General features: G+C 45.0%; 1 protein-coding gene across 1 annotated transcript in view; it reads right to left on the minus strand.

Moving 5' to 3' along the window:
• Positions 1 to 8,803, minus strand: part of KCNG2 (potassium voltage-gated channel modifier subfamily G member 2) — an 85,422-nt gene extending 76,619 nt beyond the window's left edge. The window contains exon 1 of the mRNA XM_030552582.1: positions 8,599 to 8,803. The gene's annotated coding sequence lies outside the window, so the exon portion shown is untranslated. The remainder of the gene's footprint in view (positions 1 to 8,598) is intronic.
• Positions 8,804 to 15,221: the final 6,418 nt, after the last annotated feature.

Consider the following 15,221-nt stretch of genomic DNA (forward strand, 5'->3'; position numbering starts at 1 on the left):
CAAACAAAACATTTTAGTTCATTGATTTAATATCTTCATCAGATTGATTACTACATTTTTTTTTTAAAATCTCAACAGGGAAACATGCAACCTCAAAACTGATGCCTTAATTAAGCAAATTAGAGGCTCAATGCAGTGCAATGTATTTTGGAAATATTTTGAGAGACATCAGGCCAAAGTTCAGGTAGCTTCACGCACTTGTAATACTGCCACAAGAAATTCCAAACATAACATCCTGAGTCCATGTAACTTATAGACATACGGTAAACTTTTTAAAAGTGCCTAAAGGTATGTCTCCATTGCAATGAGAGGCGTGAATGCAGCTCAGGTAGTAGGAATATCTGCACCAGCTTTAATCTAGCTAGCATGGCCATAAATATCAGCAGAACTCCAGTGGCATGGGGTTCAGCACAGTCTAGGAATGTGAATACATACCCAAGGTTTGGGGCAGGCTTGCACAGCCCAGGCTGAGGCCCGTACTGTACTCCCTACAGTTTCATTGCTATTCTTAGCTGTGCTAGCTAGATTAAAGATAGCATGGGTATGCCTAGCCAGCCTACAATCACACTTCCAACTGCAACGAAGACATACCTTATGGGACTTAGGTGCTTAAGTCACACTGATTTTTGGTGAGACCTTGGCTCTTAAAGAACATATTTTTAAAGGTAATTTATATTCATTAAAAAATATGTCCCTAAATGCCTATGGCGCTTTTGCAAAAGTGCCTCTCTCATTTTCAAATGTTACCAATACTTCATTACTCCTTATTTATCCCCATTATTCCTACACCAAACAGCACAGGGATTAAGTGGATCTAATAGTTTTCCCGTACTACCACTTATACTAGTCTTGGAAGTGTACCAGGCCCAATCCCACAGTTCTCATGCAGGCAAAACTCCTACTGGACCAGGCCTGGCATTTAGATTCCTACCTTTCTCCTCTGCAGGTAATTATGGGCCACCATGCAGAGAAAAGCAGCATGGCGAACAACCAGCACTAGATTGTCTCCTAGATTACCGGGAGCTACTTAAACCAATCACTGAGGCACCACAGTGAAGCATATAACTAGTCTTTATTGGTCATGTCCATGCTGTAAGAGTATTCACATAATACTCACTAAATTCCCAAAGTCCTCTCCCAGCATGCACTGGATTAAATGTAAAATTTGGGATGGATTTTCTAGGGGCAAGTGACACAAAGACCCCTTGGCAAAGGGTCCCTTGTTCCTTGCAAACAACTCTCACCTCAGATCTGACAAACTCATTATACCAAATGCATGTCTGACAGGATAATTATCCATAAAGAATAATACGTAAGGTATGTACAGAAAGCTCATAGCTTGGCAAGCCTCATATCCATTGTGAGATACAGATAAGGATAATATTTAAGGAATAGTGTATTGATATTGAAAGTATGCTTGATGGACTTGGTGTAGAAATTGATCACCAGGGGGTAATGTGCCAATCAAGCAAGAGGGAATTGTCACCCCTTCCTACTCGGCTGGAGAAATAATGCAGTGTTCTATTGTCTACTCTTGCCACATCCAGAGCAGTTAATGGAAAACCAACAGAGAATGACACAAACACAATCGAAAGCACTCAAAACCACATAAAGATAGAAAAGAACTCTATAGCAAGGCAGGGGTTTGCCCTGCCTGTGAATAGAAACAAAAGACTTACTTTCACTATAACAGCTTGCAGGGAAAGACATACTATATCCATTCACTGGGGGAAAACCCGACTGGAGGTAGATGCTTTCATGAATTTCAACTTTTGCCTCCTGGTAGAAATCAGCTAGCTCTTCAACAGACTGGACTTGGGAGGGAAATCAACTTTATTAGATAGGACAGGTAGCTACTGATAAAATGCAAACCTGGTTCTACATTTTGTTTTGTATTGTGGCCATTTATTTCAACCACTCTCTCTTGTTTCTAGTGCAACCTCTATTCTTTCTTAAAGTAAATCAAGAAAAGGGTTAAGTGCTTATAAGTGCTGTGGTGGTTTGCAGGAGCAGTGGTTTAAGGTAAAAGTGGTCAGCTGGGTGCACTGCTCCTTTGGGAACAGAAGATCTGGGATTTCTGTGAGTAGTCAGTGTCAGGGATTGGATATCACAGGAGAACAATTCAAGAAGGTTTGGTGGATGGGATGAACCTACTACAGTGACTCCTCATTTAATGTTGTATTTATGTTCCTGAAAAATGCAACTTTAAATGAAACAGTGTTAAACGAATCCAAATTTCCCATAGGATTTAATGTAAATGTGGGGGGTTGGGTTCCAAGGAAGTTTTTTGGGGGCAGACAAAAGGCATTATATACTGTACAGTACTGTACTGTGGTCGGGAAGTGTCCCTGGCTTACCCCACACAGGCACAGCCCGCTGCAGGCATGGACACTAGGAGGCACCTTTGCAGCAGCAGCAGCTTCCCCGGAGAACAGGCTCGGATTTTGCCAGGAATGCTCCAGGCCCGCCTCTTCCTGTCCCCACTCCACTCCAGGCCCACCTCTTCCCACCCCCACTCCACCTCCTCTCCAGGGCACACCACATCCCTCCCCCCAAAAAGACTTGCTGGGAGGGAGGAGGAGGAGCAGAGATACAGCACTTCCCCACTGCTGTCCCTTCCTCCCAGAAAGTCCTAAGCACAAAGTGCTGGGAGGAGGGGAAAAGCCCCATGTCTCCACTCCTCCCCCTCCCTCCCAGAAAATCCTAAACACCGCTGAACAGCTGATTGGCGGTAGAGGAAGCCCTGGGAGGGAGGGGTAGGAGGTGGAGAAGCGGAACTTGTGCAATGCTCCCTTGTAAAGTCGCTGCTCTTCCTACGTTATAAGGGAGCATTGCACAACTTTAAACGCGCATGTTCCCTAACTGGGCAGGGACATAACATTAACCAGGACAATGTTAAACGAGGAATTACTGTATTACCATGCAAGACAAAGGCCTGGTCTACAATACAGTGTTAGGTCGATGTAAGCAGCTTACATCGACCTAATTACATCAGTATACACACTACAGCCTTGCTCCTGCTGACATAAGTGCCCACTGCACCGAAATAATAATATCACCTCCAGAAGAGGAATAGGGCTTATATTGGTGTAGCTAGGGCAATGCAGCCTCCTTGTAGACCAGGGATCGGCAACCTTTTAGAAGTGGTGTGCCGAGTCTTCATTTAGTCACTCTAATTTAAGGTTTCGCCTGCCAGTAATACCTTCTAAAAATGTTAATGTCTCTTTCTGTAAAAGTCTATAATATATAGCTGAACTATCGTTGTATGTAAAGTAAATAAGGTTTTTAAAATGTTTAAGCAGCTTCATTTAAAATTAAATTAAAATGCAGAGCCCCCTGGACCGGTGGCCGGGACCCGGGCAGTGTGAGTGCCACTGAAAATCAGCTTGCGTGCCACCTTTGGCACCCGTACCATAGGTTGCCTAACCCTGTTGTAGACGCTGCATTACTTACATCTACCTGCTGTCAGTGGATAAGCGCTGACTTCCCCTCTGTCCAGTAGGTGCTCGACCTCCACCTGCCCCCACCCCATCCCGCCTCTTCCTGCCCCTGCACGGCCCTTGCCCCACCCCCATTCCATTCCTCCCCCAAAGTCCATGCCCCACCTCAGCCCCACCCTTTCCTGCCCCCATTCCACCCCGTTCCCCCAAGTCCCCACCCCTGCCCTGCCTTTTCTCTACCTCCTCCCCTGAGCACACTGCATCCCCGCTCCTCCCTCCCTCCCAGAAAGTTTTAAGCACCGCCAAACAGCTGTTAGGCAGCAGGGGGGCTGGAAGAGCTGGGAGGGAGGAGTGGGGATGCAGTGCGCTCAGGGGAGCGGGAAGAATGGGGGGGAGCTTGGCTGCCGCTCAGTGTGGAGCACCTCCTAATTTTTCCTCACTGAGTCAGCGCCTATGGTCAGTGGAGCCATGAAATTGACAAGAAAGACAGCTGCCCAGCCGGTGCCCAATCTTCTTTCCAAGCCAGGCTGCCACCCAGGCTCCCAGCTCAGGCTGCTGCCTAGACTCCCTGTGGGGAGTCCTGTTGCTCCCCTCTCACTAGAGGCAGAGTAACAAGGTGACTCACAGTTCTGGGCACCCTGAGAACCCTCACAGGCAGTCCCTTCTTTGACAATTCTAAAGTCCTGGTGAGGTACTGAGGCAATATCCCCCAGGACACAACACACATAAGTGGGGAAGTCTGAGAAGCATGACAAAAACATTACAAGTCTTCTCAAGCAATGTGTGCACTCAGGAAGTTTAACAGTTCTCTGAAAATGGACCGCTATTGTGAAATGGGCAGTACGCTAACGAGGAAAAAATGCTGGAGCCATATAATTAGGGCTATATCCTACAACCGAATCCACCCAGATGCGGGGGGGTTGCCCACATGGATTCAGTTACAGGATCTGGCCCTTCATAAGGATTATTCACAGAGGTATCACATCTGAAAAGCTGAGGCAAAAGTTTTGTTCGTGTGCAGAGTTTTAAAACCATTTCATAATTAAGCCACAAGACATGACAGGCATTTACTGACAGTTATTGCAGCACTTTCTAGATGTATTATTAAATCCAAGACGACACACTCAAGGCCAAGTGACTTTAATCATCTTAACAAGTGCAATAATGCCTTAGATATGCACAGCCTGAAAATATGTGGGGATATTGAAATAATTTGTAAAGTGATAAGAATATTACTTGGGGATTATTCACAATGGTTGACATGTTGATTAGACAATCAGAAAATCTGTGTACACACCTTTAATAGTGTCCTGGAAAAAAAAATTGAGTTTGTTCCCTCTTCTGCCCTCCCCCTTTGCCCTCATGATATTCAAGACGATCTTGTGGGATTCCCTCCCCTACTTGTTCTTTACATTATCAATATCAAGTCTGATATTTCCTGTGTTGCTGGAAATCTTTCTTCATGGACCGAAACACGTGAATTGGGTCCTTTTCAGACTTTACTAGTAGAGGTGGGAGTGTTGAGTATCTAACAAGAGCTTTCCTTCCAGCTATTTTACTTGTTTGAGTTATACGAACTTTAACAAAACCAAACAAAAAAGCCCACAGTTTTTAAACTGTCTGAACAAACATCACCTCCCATCTGAGTTTCATTTCCATGTTTTCTTTAATATCATAGTTCTACCAGCTCTGCAGTCATCCCTTGCGTCTTCCAAAAAAACAGCAGAGATGCTGCTTCAATTTCTAATCAAAACCCAAGCAGAAGAGATATCTTACATGCCTTTATAAAGAAGCAAAAAAAGCATAGACTTTTTTTTTCCTTTGGGGGTCACTTTTAAGCCACTTCAGAACCACAGTAGTTTCCTGGACTAGATAAACAGAATGGAAAAATACATCTCTTGCTGGACTAACTTTGGTGCTTTAGGATGTACTAAAATTATTACCATATGCAATTCAGGTGGAGTTTACTATTTCTTATAGTGGACTCAGCCAATCTTTCCCTGCAGAGCTAAAAGGAGTGAGGGATCACCTAAACAAAGTCCCACTTGCAACAGCAACTCCAGAACAAACACTGCACCAAAATGAGAGCCCACTTCTTCAGAAAGTAGCTTATGGAGGCTGCCAAAGGGCCTTATGAACAAGGGACTTCTTCCTCAGAGCAAGTCTTAACCACAGTTTTGGAACTGGTGCTGAACAGTACAGTTAAACTGTGTGCACCTCTATCAATATTGATTTTCATTCTCAATTTATGGGGCTGATCTTATGGAGGGCATATCAACAACTGACTTGTTAGTAATATATTAACACATTAACTAAAACAACTGTAAATTCTTTGGTAGACAGGACACAAAGGCAGGTTTAAACATGACTAGCAACTCGCATCTGTCTCCTGGAACAAACATTTGTAAGGTGTCCACTAGAATTTACAATCATATTAGTTAACAAGTTATTAAGTATGATTAAACATTCAAGTTTAGCGATACCTTGGGGTAAAACTCTCTTGAATTCAATGGGAGATTTGCCTGAGTAAAAATTATAGAATTTGACCCCATGTAGTTGTATGCCAAGGTCTAGAAGCTTCATTTCAGTTACAGAGTGATAAAAACAGATTTTACGATTAGAACAGAGTGTTAGTGAAATAAATTACACTCAAAGAGTTAACAAATAGCTGACCTATGTGATTCCACCTGTGCAAGAGCAAACTCTTAAAGTCAGGTATTTACAGTTTATCACTAGGGTTCCCAGGCATTCGGTTTTCGACTGGAATGCCCGGTTGAAAAGGGACTCTGGCAGCGCTGGTGAGCACTGCTGACCGGGTCCTTAAAAGTCCAGTTGGCCGCCAGCAGCAGGGCAGGCAACGTGCCTGCCCTGTTCCAGCAGTTCCTGGAAGCGGCCGGCATATCTCCCTGGCTCCTAGGCACAGAGGAGGCCACGGGGGCTCCGCACGCTGTCCCTGCCCTGAGCACCAGATCCGCAGGTCCCATTGGTCGGGAACCTGAAATAAATGCTGCCTGGAGCCTGCACCCCTACCTGCACCCCAACCCCCTGCCCCAGCTCTGAGCCCCTTAACGCACCCAAACTCCCTCCTGGAGCCCGTACCCCATAACCCCTCCTGCACCCCAACCACCTGCCCCAGCTCATAGCCCCCTCCTGCACCCAAACTCCCTCCTGCACTCTGAACCCCTCAGCCTCCACCCAGAGCTCCCTCCTGTACCCCAACCCCTCACCCCAACCCCACACCAGAGCCTGCACCCCCAGCCAGAGCCCACCACTCCCTGCACCCCAACCCACTGCCCCAGCTTGGAACCTCCTCCCACATTCCAATCCCTGCCCCAGCCCTGAGCCCACTCCTGCACCCCAAGCCCCTCATTTCCAGCACCACCCAAGAGCCCCCACCCCAGTCAGAGCCCTCATCCCCTGCCACACCACAACCCCCTCCCCAGACCAAAGCCCCCTCCTGCTCCCTGAACTCCTCATTTATAGCCCCACCCCAGAGCTCACACTCCCAGACGGAGCCCTCACCCTCTCCCGCACCCGAACTCCCAGCCCAGTTAAAATGAGCGAGTGATTGAGCATGGGGGAGAGCAAGCTACAGAAGGAGGAAGGGGGATGGAGTGAGCAGGGTTGGGGCCTTGGAGAAGGGGTGGACTAGGGTGGGGTAAAAGTGTTCGGGTTTTCTGCCAGTAGAAACTTGGCAACCCTATTTACCACTTAAACTTTAAATGACGTTTTAACGTCAGGCATTGCAAGGGAGTTAAATGCCATAGATCCTCAAGGGAAAGGAGAGATCTGCAATTAAGATCACAAAGACAGCACAGTGAACAAGGTGTTCAAGGCGGCCAACTGATTTCTAATTTATCATCAACTAATACATATATCATTTTATGTAAAATAATGAACTTAAAACCACACTAATTGCAGGTGGAAAGCATAGTGCACAACTAAGGCTCTCTTGATTTATATGAGATTCCATCAAACAAAAGATACATGGAAATGCAGACCCCACTCATTTCCAATACATTTTGTTTGAATTGAAATACACACCTGTTCACATTCCTATTAAAAAAATGCATACAACAACAAAAGAGATAAATATACCAGAAAAGGAAAAGAACGTGGCATTGCAGTTGGCATGCAGAGTGCCAGGGAAGCCGCACATCAGAGCTCCCACCATCAGCAAACCCTCAAAGAGCAACTCAGATGCTTCTTAGCACTTTACCCTCTGGACCAGCTTTGAGTGGATTCTATGGCTGAGCATTATGTTGTGCCTCTGTAAACTTCCCCTTGCAGCAAGGGTGCTCAGAGCCATTGAACCAAACCTCTATATATAATGGAAACCACTGCAAGCTAGGGGGTGTGGCAGCACCCATAGTTCCAGCACCTATGCCTTGCAGTCCTGAGGAGGAGGCAGAAGAGCTGCTTAGAGGCGGTACCTCCCAAAAGCCCAGAAGGAAAAGCATGACTGGACTCTGGGTGCTGCTGCTGGCGCCCCTGGTTTGGCCCGGGGCAGAGCAGGAGGCGGCTGGGCTCTGCCTGCTCCGGCCGTTCCCCAGCGCCAGGCAGACGCCAGGCTCAGAGGAAAGCATGATTGTGGGATTTCAGCTCACACGCGCCTTGCTCTGCCAACTCGAGGGGCGACCCAGAGGACTGATCAAATGCGATTTGGCGTCCAAACAGCCGATCTTTGCTCCTGCTCCATAAAACAACCGAGAGGGGACTCTCGCCCCCCCGACACACACTTGATCGAAGTTTCTGACTCCTTTCGGCTCAGGGCCAAGGGGCCCCCTGCAGTGCTCGCTGCTCCCAGCTATGGAGGCTACTGGCGAGCCTCTCGGACGAGCGCGGAAACACGGGAGGCGAGACAAAAGGCTCCAGGGGCACCGAAAGTTCCTGCCACCGCGCCCAGCCACCAGCAGGCGAGCACCCGTCTGCCCCCAGCCCCTCTGCCCCGGCACACGGTCGCTGGGCAGAGAGAAGCGTAGGAGCGCCGCGATCCCCCCGGAGAGCAATGATTTGGGCACGGCTGAGCGCCATCCTGCAGCCCCCACCCGCTGAGGTCAGGAGGGATCGGGGCGCCTAATGCCCATCACACAAACTTCATCCGGGCCCAGGGGAAACCTCCCAGCTCCCTTCCCTCCCACTCTGCATGGGACGGTACCTGGGAAAAAGCTGCTGGTGGTGGCTGCATCAGCCGGGAGCTCAGGCGCCTGCCCCAGCACAGACACCCCGTGCACAGAGCCGAGCTTCAACTTGGCGGCTTGCTCCGAAAGTCCCAGCAAGGGAGGACACGGGCACGGCGGCTGCAGCAGCCAGATCCCAGCTGGCTGGCGGTCGGTGCTTGCTGGGACCAGCGAGAGAGCGAGCGATTGGATCCCCTTCTCCCGGCTCCGCTCAGGGGCGGGAGCTGGCGCCGCCTCTCCCGGCTCCCCCACGCCAGCAAGGCGGCCCCGCCGCGCACCTGAGGCGCTGTCCCTCCTCCCACAGACCTCGCCCACCCGCGGCCTCCTGGAGTGGGCGGGGATGAAGGTCCCGCAGCTAGAGGAGGCGAGGCAGAGTGGGACTGGGAGAAAGTCCGGCTCTCCTTCCCTTCCTCCCCCTGGCTGGGCTCTCACCCTCACCCTGCCTGGGACCCTTTCCATTAGGGTGACCAGACAGCAAGTGTGAAAAATCGGGATGAGGGTGGAGGGTAATAGGAGCCTATTTAAAAAAAAGACCCAGAAATCGGGACTGTCCCTATAAAATCAGGACATCTGCTCACACTACTTACCCTAGTTCATGTTGCAGACACAGAGCAGCATTGCTGCTGTTGCTCTACATGCACCAGCTGCCTGCTGGTAAAATCAGAGAGCTTGTGGTTTGCTAGGCAGGGGGAGGGACAGTGACATCTAGCATCAAACAGCAAATAACTGATCCCGCGCAAGCTTTATTCTTGGGACACCAGGAGGCACTTTCTTCACCTGTGTAACTCAGCCCCGCTTTCAACTCTGGATGAAATTCGACTCCCCACCCAAACCAAGACGGGGTTGGTTTCTCCTTACATATTAGATTGGAGTTTTGCTTTTAAATTGTGCCAGAGTCAAAGTTGACCAGTTTTTAAACATTGTTTTATTCGGAGACAAAACTTATGTGACATTTCAAAACAAATGTCCTACAAGGTACATGTTATATTGTAACTCAGCGTTACATTTAGGGGGTCAAATTCCGCTCTTAGTTATGCCCCTGTGTCACTCCACTTCGTCAAAATACTCCAGATTAACACCAGTAAAGCCAAGCAGGATCTCATGGTTAAAATACTGCCCTAGGACTGGGAACACCCAGGTTCATTTCTGCCTCTATCACAGACTTCCTTTGTTACCTCTGGGGAGTTACACTTAACTATCTGTGTCTGATTTGCCTAGCTTTAAAACGGGAAGAATGTTTCCCTATTAGGGTATTGTGAGGAAAAAAAATTAGTATTTACAATGAATTTTGATACTACAGCAATAATATAAGATATAAGGACCTAGATAGCTGTACCTGTATGCTCCATGCATATTAAAATGTATATACTTTCAAATTACTGAAAGTGACAAAAATAAAATATCCCATAATGAATAAAAGTGAAACATCCTTAATGTAATAATTTTTCAAATGTTAAGCATCTAGTGTTTATCCAGTGAATAAATGTCTTATTTGTGCAGTTAATTTCTTTTCAATAAGTTTTCCAGTTTTGAATCCGTTTATATATTCAGTATATAATAGTTTGGATTTTAAGTAAATACATTTGGCCAGCAATTATCCCCTATTACAGTTGAACTGCTTTTGGCATTTTGAGACTTTTTTTTTTTAAGATCATCTACAACTCATGCAACTACTGCTTAAGTACTGTAAAATGTAAATAAAATAAGTACATAAATCTGCCCCACAAGTTTATAATGATTTTTTTTTAAATTACAAATAAAATGCAACAAAAATATGTGATTTTTAAAAATAAATCACATTGATAACTTCCTGGATATTTTATTGATACCTTCTTGCATGTAGATATTACAGTAGATTTTCTTTTCTTTAGATTTTCTTTAGTTTATATATTTTTCCAAATATATTTTAATTATATTTATTGTGATTTCACTCATCTCTTTTGCCAGTTTCTTCAGAATTCCTCTATGGCTACTATCTGGTCCTGGAATTTTGTCAATCTTTAGATAATTTTAATTCCTCTACTATATATTCTAGCATAATCCCAATTTGTTTAGTATTTCCTTCTTCCCCAGCAAAATTCCTGGCTGGTTTTGATATCTGTTACACATTTACCTTTCAAAGACTGGAGTAAATAATTTTTTTTTAAAGCATCATCTATCTCTTCAGTAAGTAAATCATCCCTAAGAATAGAGGAACATAGCAATTGCTATATTGATCAGACCAGTCTGACTAATCCAGTACCTTGTCTCTGCCAGAGAAAGGTGCAAAACCCCCTGTGATGAACTGCTATGGAATAACCTACTGCTAGAACTTTCCTCCTAATCCTTCTATACCAGATAGTAGTTGATTTACAACCTTAAGCATGAGGTTTTTTTATCCCCTATACTTTTGTTTATCCTATCTAAAGTAATTGTGAATGTTCTCATTAGTGATATAAATCTCTTATACTTTTTTACAGTATTACTTAGTTCTTAGGAACAATCCATCCAGTTCCACTGGTAACTTTATGTGTTGTGTTAAAAGTGTTTACCAGTTTTAAATTTGTTGCCTTTCAATTACATTTATTTTATTATGAATAAGGATAAATTGGAGCACCTAATAGACCTCCCTTATGCCATTTATTATTTTATATTTTAATTCTCCATTTTTCAATTTCCTCATTGTGCCTCCTTATTTTATTTTGTATCTGCTCTGTGAGTCATATGCTTATGGATTTAACACTCACATTGACTTTAGTGGAAATGCAATTGGGCCCTTAATTTTTGCAGATACCTCTATTTTATTTTAAAGAACTTTTTGCACTTTTATATTAATCCACTTTAGCCTTTTTTATTCTACTTGGTTTATTGCTAGATACCACACTTAACTTGGGACATATATAATTTAGCAGTGAACTTTTTCCTAGTGTGTCCTTTCCCGTGGTTGCTTTACTCATTCAGTTTCACCTAACACAACCTGTATTTCTCCATTATCTTTTATTGTTTCTCTAATTTTGTCTCATTTTAAGTCTTAACTAGCAATTTAATTAGAATATGGGCAGTTTCATACTAGTATGACCCTGCATACTTCAGTGGCTTTATTCCTGATTTACACTCGTGTAAACTGCACTAAGTAAGATTAGAAGCCTGTCCCAGGAAATTAACTATGACACAATTGCTTAAATGCATCTCAATTTCTGTACCTCTGAACATGTCCTTAGTGTTAACAAAATAGGCCCCATTACTGCATTTCTTGTGTACCCCAAATTCCCATTGCGTTAATTGATAGCTGAGTAAAGCTGTTTAATAGGCTGTGTAATTCTGGTGTTAGAGAATGTGGAATAATTACATATTGCATATATGGTCCAGGTCAGGTAAGTGCTATCCTAATACTACTACTTAGCACTTGTCAGTTGTATACCCAAAGCAGTTTATAAAAGTGGATATGTGTCACTAACTGAAGAACAGAGAAGTAAACTGGTTTGTTTATGATCATACAGTGAGTCTATGGCAAGACAGGGCTAGAACACAGGCCTCCTGATTTCAACCCTACGTCCTACCCATAGGACCAACATTGTGCCTTACACTCATAGTCCTTATAGTCTATCTAATCATATTTAATGAATGTGATTTTTTTTCTTGCCTGTTGGCTAGTGCATGTGGCTCTGGAGCTGTGTGTTTTGTGTCTTTGTGGTATAGAAAAGGACTATCTGCCATTAGTTACTACTGTTGTTCCTATGTTTGTCTAGAGCAGAGATGGGCAAACTTTTTGGCATGAGGGCCACATCTGGGTATGGAAATTGTATGGCGGGCCATGAAGGCTCACAAAATTGGGGGTTGGGGTGTGGGAGGAGATATGGGCTCTGGGGTAGAGCTGGGAATGAGGAGTTGGGGATGCAGGAGGGTGGTCTGGGGCTGAGACCAAGGGGTTCGGAGGGCAGGAGGGGGATCAGGGCTGGGGCAGGGGGTTGGGGCATGGGAGTGGCTCAGGGGTGCAGGCTTCAGGCGGTGCTTACTTCAAGCAGCTCCTGGAACCAGCGGCATGTCCCCCTCCGGCACTTACACAAAGGTGCGGCCAGGCGGTTCTGTGCACTGCCCCATCTTCAGGTGCTGCCCCGTGGTTCCTGGCTAATGGGAGCTGTGGGGGCAGCACTTGGGGCAGGGGCAGCATGCAGAGCCCCCAGCTGTTCCTATGCATAGGAGCCAGAGGAGGGACATGCCGCTTCTTCCAGGAGCTGCGCGGAGTGGGGCAAGCCCTCGATCCCACTCCCTGGCAGGAACTCGAGGGCTGGATTAAAAGGTCTGAAGGGCCAGATGTGGCCCACGGGCCATAGTTTGCCCACCCTTGGTCTAGAGTAAGTTTAATAAGTTTGTTTACAACCAAATCTATGCAAGTGGGATGAAGAAATATTCGTATCACTGGCATCCAGAGTGTGGGTGTTATTTGATCATCCTTCCAGTTTAAAAATTTTAACTTCCATTTGGGCCTGGACCAGCTCCAACTGTAGTCACAGCCTAAAGTTCCAGTGATGTCAAAAGGAGCATGATTAAACTCTTTGTGGGCTTGCAAACACATTTCTTTCTCAAATGTCCTATTGGTGTTACCACTAGTTCAGTTCCAGCTGGTAGACCTGGGAGAAGGGTCAGAATTTGGGGGGAGCATGTTATAGCAGGGATAAGGGAGAGACAAGACAGAACTGGGGCACGGGGAATCAAATCAGTATCTTAGATGTCTGTATACTAATGCAAGAAGTATGGAGAATAAGCAGCAAGAACTCAGAATGCTAGTAAATAAATACAACTATGACATAGTTGGCATCACGGAGATTTGGTGGGATAATACGCATGACTGGAATATTGGTATAGAAAAGTACAATTTGCTCAGGAAGGACAAGCAGGGAAAAAGGGGAGGAGTGTTGCCTTATATATTAAAAATGTATAGACTTGGACTGAGGTTGAGATGGAAATAGGAGACAGATTTGTTGAAAGTCTCTGGGTAAGGATAAAAGGGGTAATAACAAGGGTGATGTCATGTTAAGGGTTTACTACAGACCACCTGATCAGGAAGAGGTGGATGAGGCTTTTTTTAAACAACTAATAAACTCATCCAAAGCACAGGACTTGGTGGTGATGGGGGACTTCAACTAATCAGACATCTGCTGGGAAAATAACACAGCAGGGCACAGATTATCCAACAAGTTCTTGGAATGTATTGGAGACAATTTTTTATTTCAGAAGGTGGAGAAAACAACTAGGAGAGAGGCTGTTCTAGATTTGATTGACAAATAGGGAGGAGCTGGTTGAGAATTTGAAAGTGGAAGGCAGCTTGGATGGAAGTGATCATGAAATGGTAGAGTTCATGATTCTAAGGAATGGTAGGAGGGAGAACAGTAAAATAGACAATGGATTTCAAGAAGACAGACTAGCAAACTCAGGGAGTTGGCAGGTAAGATCCCATAAAAAGCAAGTCTAAGGGGAAAAACAATTGACAGCTGGCAGTTTTTCAAAGAGACATTATTAAGGGCACAAAAGCAAACTATTCCACTGTGTAGGAAAGATAGAAAGTATGTATCATAACCTTAGTCCCAGATTTGGACCTTAGCGTCCAAAATATGGGGGTTAGCATGAAAACCTCCAAGCTTAGTTACCAGCTTGGACCTGGTACTTGCTGCCACCACCCAAAAAATTAGAGTGTTTTGGGGCACTCTGGTCCCCCTGAAAAACCTTCCCTGGGGACCCCAAGACCCAAATCCCTTGAGTCTCACAACAAAGGGAAATAATTCTTTTTCCCTTCCCCCCTCCAGGTGCTCCTGGAGAGATACACAGACACAAGCTCTGTGAATCCAAACAGAGTGACTCCCCCTCTCCGTTCCCAGTCCTGGAAACAAAAAGCACTGTCCTATTCCCCCAGAGGGAATGCAAAATCAGGCTAGCAAATCCAACACACACACAGATCTCCCCTGATTTCTTCCTCCCACCAATTCCCTGGTGAGTACAGACTCAATTTCCCTGAAGTAAAGAAAAACTCCAACAGGTCTTAAAAGAAAGCTTTATATAAAAAGAAAGAAAAAATACATACAAATGGTCTCTCTGTATTAAGGTGACAAAATACAGGGTCGCTTGCTTAAAAGAATATTGAATAAACAGCCTTATTCAAAAAGAATACAAATCAAAGCACTCCAGCACTTATATTCATGCAAATACCAAAGAAAAGAAACCATATAACTTACTATCTGATCTCTTTGTCCTTACACTTAGAAACAGAAGACTAGAAAGCAGAACTACTTCTCCAAAGCTCAGAGAAAGCAGGCAGACAGAAAAAAAGACTCAGACACAAACTTCCCTCCACCCAGAGTTGAAAAAAATCCAGTTTCCTGATTGGTCCTCTGGTCAGGTGCTTCAGGTGAAAGAGACAGTAACCCTTAGCTATCTGTTTATGACAGTATGGCAAGAGACCACCATGGCTTAACCAGGAGATCTTCAATGATCTAAAAATCAAAAAAGAGTCCTATAAAAAGTGGAAACTAGGTCAAATTACAAAGAATGAATAAAAATAAATAAACACAAGTATATAGAAACGAAATTAGAAAGGCCAAAGCACAAAATAAGATCAAACTAGCTA

The sequence above is a fragment of the Gopherus evgoodei genome, chromosome 2, assembly GCF_007399415.2.
Source record: "Gopherus evgoodei ecotype Sinaloan lineage chromosome 2, rGopEvg1_v1.p, whole genome shotgun sequence".
NCBI classification, from domain to species: domain Eukaryota; kingdom Metazoa; phylum Chordata; order Testudines; family Testudinidae; genus Gopherus; species Gopherus evgoodei.